A 13,697-nucleotide genomic window follows, 5' to 3' on the forward strand; every position below is an offset into this window, starting at 1 on the left:
TAGGGTAACAGACTAAGTGGTTGATTTTTGCACGTTGGCCGCCGAGAGTGCCTGGAATCCTTTTCTGCACGGATTATCTGGGTTATAAGGATGAGCTACCTGCTTGGGAATTGCCGGTGGACCTCGACTCCCTTATCGCCATAACCATTCAAATTGATAGACACCTAAGAGTGAGAGGAGGTCTGGTCTCAGGCACACTTGTGCACCCGCTATGGCTCATTCTCCTTTGAGGGAATCCGGAAGTTTTTCCAAGAGCATTCGAAGCCACCCAAGCCCTCTCGTGAATCTACGACGGGTTTGTGGGATACTCCTGAGCCTATGCAGTTGGGAAGACCTAGGTTATCAGTTGGGGAAAGATCACGGAGGATGAATAGTAACTGTTGTCTGCACTGTGGAGGGGCAGGACATTTTATAGCTACCTGCCCTATTAGGAAACCCTTGTCTTTAGTGGGTACCAGTACTATGGTGAGTCAGACTGGGAGTTCCTTCATTCCCATCACCCACGCACCCTTTTTTTGTGCTGTGGGGAGACCAATCTAAGTCTCTTCAAGTGCTCATTGACTCTGGGGCTGATGAAAGTTTTATGGATGCCACTATTGCTTTGGAGCTTGGTATTCCCACTCAGCCTCTCTCTGTGCCGATAGATGCTAGGGCACTGGATGGCCACTCTATAGGGGAAGTCACCCATAGAACTGTGCCCATTCAATTATGGATTTCTGGTAACCACAGTGAGACCGTACAATTCCTCCTCATTGCATCTCCCCATGTTCCGGTTGTTTTGGGATTTTCCTGGCTCCAAAAGCCCAATCCTGTGATTGACTCCATTTTGCCATTCCCACTGCCTTAAAGCAGCACAGCCTTCCCCAAGTCGTTTTCCTCCGGATGTTAGCAAGACTGTGGAAGTCTCTGCTATTCCCACTGAATACCATGACCTCCTGGAAGTGTTCAGTAAGGCATGTGCTACATCCCTTCCCCCGTACCGTCCTTATGATTGTGCCATTGATCTTCTCAACCAAACCCCACTACCTGGAGCCATCAACTGGTCTGGGTGGAGTATGCCCGGAAATTCCCTGTTCTGCCACAGGACTCTCCCCTTTCGAGTGCTCCATGGGGTATCAGCCTCCACTCTTCCCAGAACAGGAGCAGGAGGTCAGTGTACTGGATGTTTGTCCGCCTCTGTCGTCGTACCTAGAGAAGAGCCAGGGCGGCTATTCTCAAGACCAACTCCAGGTACCATTGCCAGACCCCATCTCCCCGCTACCGCATTGGGCAGAGTTTATGGCTTCCCATTCGGGACCTGCCCCTGCGGGTAGAGTTCCGCAAACTGTCTCCCCATTTCATTGGTTCTTTTCCCATGTCGAGTGAAGAAACCTAGTAAAGAGCATTTTAAATCACCATAATTGCTTACACCTATCCATTTGATTGATCAGGTTTAACTTCTCATTTACACCTACAACCTCGCCAAGATAAAGCAAAGCAGTGCGACAAAAACAACAGTTACATATGGGATAAACAAACATACAGCCAATAACACAATAGAAAAGTCTATGTACAGTGTGTGCAAATGTAGTACGATTAGGGAGGTAAGGCAATAAATAGGCCATAGTGGCGAAATAATGACAATTGAGCATTAACACTGGAGTGATAGATGTGCAGATGATGTGCAAGTAGAGATACTGGTGTGCAAAAGAGCAAAAAAATAACCATATGGGGATGAGGCAATTGGGTGGGCTATTTACAGATTGGGTGGGCAATGACAGAGGTCAAATGTTTTCTGTAATGCTTCACAAGGTTTTCACACACTGTTGCTGGTATTTTGGCCGATTCCTCCATGCAGATCTCCTCTAGAGCAGTGATGTTTTGGGGCTGTTGCTGAGCAACACGGACTTTCAACTCCCTCCAAAGATTTTCTATGGAGTTGAGATCTGGAGACTGGCTAGGCCACTGCAGAATTTGAGTCCCTGGCGGCGTAGTGTGTTACTGATGGTAGGCTTTGTTACTTTGGTCCCAGCTCTCTGCAGCCCTTCACTAGGTCCCCCCGTGTGGTTCTGGGATTTTTGCTCACCGTTCTTGTGATCATTTTGACCCCACGGGGTGAGATCTTGCGTGGAGCCCCAGATCGAGGGAGATTATCAGTGGTCTTGTATGTCTTCCATTTCCTAATAATTGCTCCCACGGTTGATTTCTTCAAACCAAGCTGCTTACCTATTGCAAATTCAGTCTTCCCAGCCTGGTGCAGGTCTACAATTTTGTTTCTGGTGTCCTTTGACAGCTCTTTGGTCTTGGCCATTGTGGAGTTTGGAGTGTGACTGTTTGAGGTTGTGGACAGGTGTCTTTTATACTGATAACAAGTTCAAACAGGTGCCATTAATACAGGTAACGAGTGGAGGACAGAGGAGTCTCTTAAAGAAGGTCTGTGAGAGCCAGAAATCTTGCTTGTTTGTAGGTGACCAAATACTTATTTTCCACCATAATTTGCAAATAAATTCATTAAAAATCCTACAATGTGATTTTCTGGATTTTTTTTTCATTTTGTCTGCCATAGTTGAAGTGTACCTATGATGAAAATTACAGGCCTCTCTCATCTTTTTAAGTGGGAGAACTTGCACAATTGGTGGCTGACTAAATACTTTTCTAAATACTATATCTGTCCAGTTATCTAATAGTAGTTAACTGCTTAAGGTTACCCTGAATTGTGAATTTCTCTGAATGTTGCTCCTCTTGTCGAGATCAGTGGTGCCTTCATAGTACTTCGCCTGGTTGGAAAGACAAAATAAAATCTCCTTGAGGGATGCCATTGAAGTGCAAACCAACAGTTACAGTAGCTAGCTAGCTAACGTTAGCTAAATAAAACTGTCTGGCATGCCTGCTAGCTAGCTAGCCAGCGTCAACAACTAGAAATGATTCCTTCCTAATTAACCATATTTAACGTAAACTCACTCACTTTTGTACATCGCCTTGGTCCGTACAATTGACCTTATTTTAGCGCCCAAAAAACATACATAATACTTTCAGATCAACTGTAATGTCAATACCATTGTAAAGCACAATTTCTCCCCTTTCCAACAGAATTCATGCCGAGACCTCCACGCTGCCTGTTTTTGCATGACTGAAGAAGGCAATGAGCTCCTTCGGGTCTTTTTAAAAATGGTGGGTGGGGAAGCGAAACTACTGCGTGGTAAAGAGAAGGAGAGGAGATGTGTGGGAAAACGCTTTTTTTTTCACTCGATCTGTCCAACTTATCACCTTATCCCCTCTAAAATGTAAATAAAACACTAAAGAGTTTATATAATATGTCATTAAATACCTATTTGAAGGTTTGTGTCGAATTTGAATCGGGTTATTAAGGCGGTGCTAAAGTGATCTTCAGAAGTTAACTGCGGCTTTGAGAGTGACGATCGCTTACAGTGATGATGCAAAAAATGACTAGGTATCCCCCCCTTACCCCCGTAACTGTCCATTTCTTGTTTATAAACAATGAGAGAAGTGCTATACCTGGTGGAGATAGATAGTAAGACAGAAATAGTTGCTTTATGCATGCTGTACGTTACGGCATGACACGTCACAATGTAACGGAGGGTCAGTTTTTTCAACTTTTCTCCAATACTATAGAGCCATTACCATGTCGATCAACGCTTGAATAGAAACGTAGTTCACACCCCAGAATTTGAAGTCAACACAGTCGCTACAGTCCCATTAGTTTTCTTTGCAGCCTTGTTTGACTGTCGCGGTGCATTACATTTGTACGGAATGGGGTGTACGTTACTTATATAAAGACAAATATATGGTAAAGAAAGAGTGTTCTCTTTCCAGTCTTTTCGGTCCTCTGAAGCAGCAGGTAGTCAGCAGGTTATCACCGTCAAAAACACTGTCCTTGGAGAGCAATTCTGAGGTAATAATTTTGCTTGGACTTAGCGAACGTTTATGAGCTGAAATAGAACTAGAACTGCCCGTGTCCTCCTTCCTTCGCGACTGCTACAAGGTAAAATAGAGCCAAGCAACGGACGCTTTGGGGGCGGGGGGCACTTTTTTGTCCATTATGTGGCATGACACTATGTGGCATGACAGGCCCCCAACCAAAACTTAGTTTGGGTCTCAATTTACTGTTTAGAACTAGAATACACAAGGTGCAATTTCAAAATTTGGTCGTGCATCAGCAGTTTTTATCTTGTAATGTCACTGACAGTCACTCAATTAGCCTATGTCAGCAATTATTTTGTTGTTGTTTAGTCTAGCCAGTTATCTACACCTGGTAGTAATCATGGCCAAATTAATGACCAGGAATACAGGGCATGTGCCCAGGGGCCCTGATATCATATGAACATGGCATAAGTCATGGCAAAATGGGTAGAATTGCATGAAGTTCATTTTCAAAAACTGCAACATTTTGTTTCCACCCCATAATAAAATATTAAGAATAGCAGGAAATTAGCTGTAAAACTGCTACATGTTCTGTCCGCCCCATGGCTCAATGAGCAGAATTGCACAAATTTAGTTTTAAAACGGCAACATTTTCTCTCTGCCCCATGGCATAATCTGTAGAATTGTAGAACATGCACTTTTTACATCAGCTGATAAGTGCTGTACAGAAACCCAGCCTAAAACCCCAAACAGCAAGCAGTGCAGGTGTAGAAGCACAGTGGCTAGGAAAAACCTAGAAAGAAACCTAGAGAGGAACCCGGCTATGAGGGGTGGCCAGTCCTCCTCTGGCTGTGCCGGGTGGAGATAACAGAACATGGCCAAGATGTTCAAATGTTCATAAATGACCAGCATGGTCAAATAATAATAATCACAGTAGTTGTCGAGGGTACAACAAGTCAGCACCTCAGGAGTAAATGTTAAACTATCAAATGTTCTCTATGCCCCATGCAAAATGTGGAGAATTGTAGGAAATTAACTTTTAAACGTACATTTATTCTCTCCGGTGTAAATAGGGGGGCCACAAAAAAATATTTTACAAGCAAGGTGGGGTGACCCAGAAACTAAATCTAGTTTAGGGCCCCCAAAAAGCTATGGCCGGCCCTGTTAATTTCCTTCCAACCTCAAACCATGCTCCTCCAGGTTTTCTATGTAATTTTACACTTGGGCAGTGCTCAGAAGGGACCAAACACTCCCACAGTGCTCTGATAGGGCCCATGCTCCTCCATGTTCTCTATGTCATTTTACACGTGGGCAGTGTAAAGCTCTGATGTGGAGAGTATCCTTGTGGGTAGGCTACTAGGCTGTAGATTCATCCAACAGTATACCGTTTCCTAAATCAGGAAATATCCTGGATTGACTTCATTTTGATTTAGATTTCTTTGGGTAATTTTTGGGGGGTTCATCGTCGGTTGGTTTTTGTTTGAAATGTATCAAGAAATAATCTTATTTGTAGGTCTATATATAAATAAATGTACATTGTTTGAAGCACACTTTTAGTGTCTCAGTTATAAATGAAAGTTCCAATAAGCCCCTTATGGTGAATGACAGGATTGTAGAATCATGACTCTTGAGTTTCAGTTCATCGTTCGCCTGCAGGGGGTCCTGCGTGCTCTGTGCATTACTGACTGAAATTAAGTAATTGAGTTGAAAGATTTGTTCTTTTGGCTGAACGAATCGAAAAGATCAGAGTCAGCAAAAATAACTTCCTGTCACTACTCCCAGGCGGAGAAGTTGGAAAAAAGGAAAAAGTGGCTAGGTCAATCACATTCAGGCCTGTCTCGGCCAAAGTAACCTAACTTAGCAGGCTTAAAACAAATGTGTGAAACTAGATCCACTACATGCTGGCCTTGATCAGAAGACAAAAAAACTGTCATGGGAGGTTCTCTTCTGCACTGCTCAATCAATCCAGTAATTGTGGAGGAGGAGTTAAGACGTAGTGTCGCCTTGATGTCCAAATGCGGAAGTCACGTCACAGGCAACCACCGAAAGCTGGAACAACTGGTTGTTGGGGACTAGGCATGGGCTACTGCCTATGCAAAATGGTTTGTTTAGAAAAACAGTTTTGAGATGGAGGTTTTACTGAATGTTTTTTCTGAAATGTATGCTTTGGCCAAGTAAAGGACAATTGAACAACGTTATGTGGGTATGAGCAAACAGAATATGAGCTTTTAAAAATTACATTTTTCCTGGACAGTTACTTTAAATGAGATCTCTAGTATTGAAAATAGATAGATGGTATGTGATGTTATGATTGCGTCTGCTTCTATACGTTTGTATAGCCTTCAGCTTGTAAATGAAGTTTCAACCAGTTATAATTGGATGAGTCAATGTTCCCCCCCCCACGTAGTGGCGCAAGGTAGGCCCTATTTCTACCTGGCATTGCCAGTGATCTCTAAATACTGATGGGTAGACTACTAGGCTGTAGATTTGTCCAAAGGTATACCAACTCCTGGATTGAGTTCATCTTAATTTAGATTTCTTTGGAGAAATATTGTTTTGGTAGTTTGTCCTTTTTGCTTAATTTGCCAACATTTTTTTCTATCCTAACCACTGCTACCATTACTATCCTTATTTTGTAAATGAAACCACCATTTATGCATCCATTGCCTCATTCTCGCCTGCTGCATGCCCTTATTAAGACTGCAAGACACACTTACATTTTCACATTGTGGGAATGAGACATGGACCATTTATTGTACATTATCAAGCCATAAATTATATAAAACACAAAGAAAAAATACTTGAGTACCTTAAGTTATATAATGTGCAGAAAACACAAATAATCACCTTCGTTCATTGAAGTTGTTGGTGAGGATGGGGAGGGGTATACTGTATCTGTTATGCAAAGATGTTCTGCATTTTTGACACACATCAACTGTACTAGTTGTTCAGGCTCTGGTCTTGTCCCATCATGATGTCTGTCTGGTAATATGGTCAAGTGCAGCAAAGAAAGACCTAGAAAAATGGCTCAAAACAGAGCAGCATGTCTTGCCCTGAACTGCACATACAGAACTAACATCAACAACTTGCACGCTAGTCTTTCCTGCTTGAGGGTTGATGAGAGATTAACTGCATTAAGTATATATATATATATATATATATATGCATATTATTATGTTGAAATGTCCAAATTGTCTGTATAATCAATTTACATATAGCTCTTACAGACATACCTACCCCAAAAGACATGTCACCGGGTGTCTTTTTACAGTCCCCAAATCCAAAATAAATTCAAGGCCATGATCACATGGAACTCCCTTCCAGCTCAAATTACTCAAGCAAACAGCAAAATGAGCTTTAAAAAACAAATACAACAACACCTCTCCCTTATCTGACCTAGTTGTTATGTATGTAAATTGGTAAGTGTTTTTGTCTGTAATGTTTGTTTTTGCTATGTGTCAAACCCGAGGCAGACTAGCTGTCGCCATTGACGTCGGCTCATGGGGAGCCCAATAAAATAAAATAAATGTAATTCCAACGTCGGAGTTTATTTTCTCTCGCTTCTGCTACAATAATGGCCGCCATTGATTTCACCAAATGTTGAGTAATTGTTTTGTGGTTGCGTCATATTTGTTTGCGTACTTAACATTGAAGCTTGCATCGATGCATTCTTTAAAATATGTACAAACATAGTACGCATTCGAGAAGTACCCTCTGGTCTCTGTTTCGTATACTTAGATTTTTACTCATACTCCGACTCTCCCGTCCAATATGAGTGTTCGGAGCACGGCAATATGCATTTGGTAAAACATTCTTTATGTTCCTTATTATTTACTTAGTATTATCAAACTTCATCCAGATATTACACTGCTGATATGTATGGAGTACAAAATCACTAGTTAGCTTGCATTCGCCAAACATTAACACATCAGTGTTACTGTAACAGAATGTGTATACTGAAGTAAAGGTTATAGCCAAGAGAGGAGGAAGTTGTGGCTTGTTAGAACACAGCGATGGTTATAATTTCAGTGGTGCTCATGAGGATCCCCATAACAATTCTATTGTCAATGTGGCCCCCCTCAAACATATTGTAACATAGGAACCCCTCATGTGATCAATGTGTGATAGGGCCCTGAGCACAGGAGTAGACTAAAATGAACCTCTGGGCTTTCTGTACATAATAATCATTTATTTTCCATTCCATTGTTTGCTTAGCTTGTAATTGGTTACATAAACATGGACCTTTCTGTGTTTATTTTTTTACAATTTCATCCACATGTCAATATTACAATATTGCCAGCTTGCTCGGCCTCTGCTTGGTTCATGTGCTTGGCCTGCAGTACACAGCCCAGGAGTCCTCAGTCCTGTAAGACACATGAAACACATACAGTAGGTTGTTGAATTGTCATTATGTCTGTCGTGGATCTTGTCCATACATGACTGTTGAGCTGTTCTCAATTTAGCCCAGAGAACTGAGAATCAGGTAGGGATTCCTGCTCTCTGTATACAGTCAAGACAATGCTGTCGGGATCCTACCCACATCAACACCCGGGTCAGGGCCACCCGTGATTGTGCAGCCTTGTCATAGTCCTGACTCTACTTTACTTCACCTAGGTGGTGTAGGGATTTTCGGAGGGTTGGATAATCATGAGAGAGAGATTTTTGGGAGAGAGAGAATCCTGGGCGTGTGCAAGTTATGATGTTATTTACAGTGACATAGGCCTACTTTCACAATAAGCTACTCAAATAAATGTGTACACTGCATTTGTTCTGGATAAACTTTGGTGAGGATTGATTGTTTTGTCTGTTGACTCCTGAAACACAGACACAAAAGGGGAGTAAGTGAATAGTCACATTGTAAGATTGTCTGTCTAACATGGATCAATGTACAGCCAAAATTCTATGAACTTGACAATGGCATACTCAAACATTCTCAGTGGAGAGGAAGGTGTCTGTCTGGCCATGGTTTTACTTCTGTGGCCATGCAGAGCAGAGGGGGATGGCAAATAGGCAACTACAATATTAGTTCTCACATTTGGTGATTGTTCGATAGGACAGAATGTTACTCTGCTAAACACAGAAGTGCACAAATTGAGGGATGAACACATTTCACTAGCTACATACATCCAAACTCTCAACTTTGAAAGCAAGCTAGCTAGCTACAGAAACTAAAACCAAAACTGAAAGGAGTCTCTACAGTAATAAACCTAGCTGTCAAAGGGAATGTGCTGACTGGCCAGTGTGATACACAATGCTGCAAAGTAATATCAAAACTTGCAAAGGACAAGACATAATTATGACGCAACTTTGCGTTTGCTGACAAAGCTAAGCCGATGCGGTAGTGTTAGTACTGGTAAAACAGTGGTTTACTCACTGAGTTATAAATTAACTTAATTCACATGGATTTACTTCACTGCACAGTTAGCTATGCTAGCTATAGCTAGCTAGCCAGACAGCCAAACTTGTATAGTTAGCGAGCAACTGCTACTTGCTAGCTAGCCACTGCCTGTTCACCCCGCTGTCATCCAGAAGGCGAGGTCAGTACAGGTGCATCAAAGCTGGGACCGAGAGACTGAAAAACAGCTTCTATCTCAAGGCCATCAGACTGTTAAACAGCCACCACTAACATTGAGTGGCTACTGCCAACACACTGTCAATGACACTGACTCTACTCCAGCCACTTTAATCACGGGAATTGATGGGAAATGATGTAAATATATCACTAGCCACTTTAAACAATGCTACCTTATATAATGTTACTTACCCTACATTGTTCATCTCATATGCATACGTTGATACTGTACTCTATATCATCGACTGCATCCTTATGTAATACACGTATCACTAGCCACTTTAACTATGCCACTTGGTTTACATACTTATCTCATATGTATATACTGTACTCGATATCATCTACTGTATCTTGCCTATGCTGCTCTGTACCATCACTCATTCATATATCCTTATGTACATATTCTTTATCCCCTTACACTGTGTATAAGACAGTAGTTTTTTTGGAATTGTTAGTTAGATTACTTGCTCGTTATTACTGCATTGTCGGAACTAGAAGCACAAGCATTTCGCTACACTCGCATTAACATCTGCTAACCATGTGTATGTGACAAATAAAATTTGATTTGATTTGATTTGATTTAGCCAGCTAGCTGCACGCATGCTGTAGCGCCACCATGCACAATGTGTCTCCAGAAACAATGAGGTGTCCCAGCTGTGTTGACATTTCTCCGATCCACTTCATCCACTCATCAGAATAAAATAGCTACAGTGGCTTGCGAAAGTATTCACCCCCTTGTCATTTTTACTATTTTGTTGCCTTACAACCTGGAATCAAAATGGATTTTTTTAGGGGGGTTGTATAATTTTATTTACACAACATGCCTACCACTTTGAAGATGCAAAATATTTTTTATTGTGAAACAAACAAGAAATATTACCAAAAAAAAAAAAACTTGAGAAGTGAATAACTATTCATCCCCCCCACAGTCAATACTTTGTAGAGACACCTTTTGCAGCAATTACAGCTGCAAGTCCCTTGGGGTATGTCTCTGTGAGCTTGGCACATCTAGCCACTGGGGTTTTTTGCCCATTCTTCAAGGCAAAACTGCTCCAGCTCCTTCAAGTTGGATGGGTTCCACAGGTGTACAGCACAGGTGTACAGGTGTACATCTTTAAGTCATACCACAGATTCCCAATTGGATTGAGCTCTGGGCTTTGACTAGGCCAACCCAAGACATTTAAATGTTTCCCCTTAAACCACAAGTGTTGCTGTAGCAGTTTGCTTAAGGTAATTCTCCTGCTGGAAGGTGAACCTCCGTCCCAGTCTCAAATCTCTGGAAGACTGAAATAGGTTTCCCTCAAGAATTACCCTGTATTTAGTGCCATTCATCATTCCTTCAATTCTGACCAGTTTCCCAGTCCCAGCCAATGAAAACATCCCCACAGCATGATGCTGCCACCACCATGCTTCACTGTGGGGATGCGAGGTGTTGGGTTTGCGCCAGACAGCATTTTCCTTGATGGCCAAAAAGCTTCATTTTTTTGACCAGAGTACCTTCTTCCATATGTTTGGGGAGTCTCCCATATGCCTTTTGGCAAACACCAAATGTGTTTGCTTATTTCTTTCTTTAAGCAATGGCTTTTTCTGGCCGCTTTCCCATAAAGCCCAGCTATTTGGAGTGTACAGCTTAAAGTGGTCCTATGGACAGATACTCCAATCTCCGCTGTGGAGCTTTGCAGCTCCTTCAGGGTTATCTTTGGTCTCTTTGTTGCCTCTCTGATTAATTCCCTCCTTGCCTGGTCCTTGAGTTTTGATGGGCGGACCTCTCTTGGCAGGTTTGTTGTGGTGCCATATTCTTTCCATTTTTAAATAACAAATTTAATGGTGCTCCTTGGGATGTTCAAAATTTCGGATATTTTTTACAAGCCAATTCTGATTTGTACTTCTCCACAACTTTGTCCCTGACCTGTTTGGAGCACTCCTCTTCATGGTGCCGCTTGCTTGGTGGTGCCTCTTGCTTAGTGGTGTTGCAGAACTTCAGAACTGGTGTATATATATGCTGAGATCATGTGACAGATCATGTGACACTTAGATTGCACACAGGTGGACTTTATTTAACTAATTATGTGACTTCTGAAGGTAATTGTTGCACCAGATCTTATTTAGAGAATTCATAGCAAAGAGGGTGAATACATATGCACCACCACTTTTCCGTTTTTAATTCAAGTAAAGTTTTAAAAAAGTCATTTTAAAGTTGTTGTTTTTTCATTTGACTTCACCAATTTGGACTATTTTCTGTCCATTACATCAAATCCATTACATCAAATCCCCAAAAATCTATTTAAATTACAGTTTATAATGAAACAAAATAGGAAAAACCCCAAGAGGGTGGAATACTTTTGCAAGGCACTGTATTTTCTTACTTTAAGTTCCAACTTTGGATTTTCCACTTCAAGCCCAAATATATCATACTTAGACTCAAATTCGACTTATTTTGCTGTGCAACATGATGGGTAAGCTCTACGCATCGTTTTACAGCTGAAAAAAGACTTTGGCTGGTGTGGGTGTTTAACGCATCTGTCTGGATGTCTGGGCAGGATATGGTAAATGACCTGATGTCTCATTACTGAATACCACTAAATATATATTCACTCTCTAGTATACTGTTTACTGGTTCAGTAAGCAATACGCATTCTGCCTCCAAATGAAGTTCACAGAGAAAACTACAATTAAATCAGTTTAGTTGAGAGTTGCATGTTGTACCCTATTAATGTTCTCCCTAACCATATTAAAATTGCTGCATATTTGGATATAATCAAGTTATAGTGCCAGGCTATCGGCTACAGCTGACCTCCAAAAAGCCTGTGAGGAAAATGGTTGTTAGGTAAAAATCTATTATTGATGGGTAAAGAACTCAACAGAATAGGCTTCCATAATAACTTAATTAAATAATCAGGTTGTTTGAAACACATAGTATTTTTTCCAGCTTGGGGGAAGATTCAGAGATTCCCTGTCCGGCTTGGATCTTATTCCCTGTTTCTTCATTTCACATTGGGAGATCAGAGTGGTGAGCTGCCAAGGCAATACGTATTGCCTTCATATGAGATTGAGTTGACCTAGGTCCTCATTCCCTGGAGGTGTGACTCAACTATTGTTCTGTGGTGTTCAGAGAGAGTGTCCCCCCACCTCGTTTTTTGTTCTGGAACAATAATGAAATCATAATTAGAGCGATAAGCCAAAGCATTATGTTGTAATTAAGGGTATATTACCATCTATTACCTCATATTTCTGTGGTAGAGAAATAATGCCAAAACAAAGCATTAGAGGGGATGAGGGATGAAGGAAACTGGCGGACCATGAGCTTTTACTGTAACTTCAACATAATGTATATTGGAAACATATGTACACTGAGGTCCGGAATTATTGACACACTTGATAAAGATGAACAAAAATGACTATAAAATAAATGAGTATAGTACTGAACAATATTGTATTCTCCCAAAAAATAGGGACATTATATTCCTTTTTAATAATACATTTGCTCAGAGAAAGATATTTTGTTTAACAAGTCACCCTTTTATTTCTCAAAAAAGGTATGGGTCAAAATTGTTGACACCCCTGCTTTCAATAACTCACCTTGAGAGGATAATGTTTTTTGTTAGAGAACACATTAGGAGGGATCTTTTGACCATTCCTGCATACAGAATCCTTCCAAATCGTTGATATCCTTCTTCTGCATTTATGGACTGCCCTCTTCAAATCAAACCACAGATTTTCCATTGGTTTCAAGTCCGGAGACTGAGATGGCCATTGCAAAGTGTTGATTTTGTTTCCATAACCATTTATTTGTGGATTTTGTTGTGTGCTTGAGGTTACTGTCTTGCTGGAAGATACATTTGCGGCCAAGTTTCAGCATCCTGTCAGAGGCAACCAGGTTTTAAAAAGAAAATATCTTGGTACTGGGTAAAGTTCATGATGCCGTTGATCTTAAGAAGGGCACCAGGACTGGTACCTTTTTTTTTTGAAAAAAAAAGATTACTTGTTAAACAAAATATCTTTCTCTGAGCACTCTAGACCACCTTTACTCCACACACAGAGATGCGTACAAACCTCTTTCTCACCCTCCATTTGGCAAATCTGACCATAATTATATCCTCCTGATTCCTTCCTACAAGCAAAAACTAAAGCAGGTAGTACCAGTAACTCGCTCAATACGGAAGTTGGTCAGATGACGCAGATGATTAACTACAGGACTATTTTGCTAGCACAGACTGGCTTCATCAATAAGTGCATCGATGATGTCATCCCCACAGTGACCGTA

The sequence above is a fragment of the Oncorhynchus tshawytscha genome, linkage group LG28, assembly GCF_018296145.1.
Source record: "Oncorhynchus tshawytscha isolate Ot180627B linkage group LG28, Otsh_v2.0, whole genome shotgun sequence".
NCBI lineage: Eukaryota > Metazoa > Chordata > Actinopteri > Salmoniformes > Salmonidae > Oncorhynchus > Oncorhynchus tshawytscha.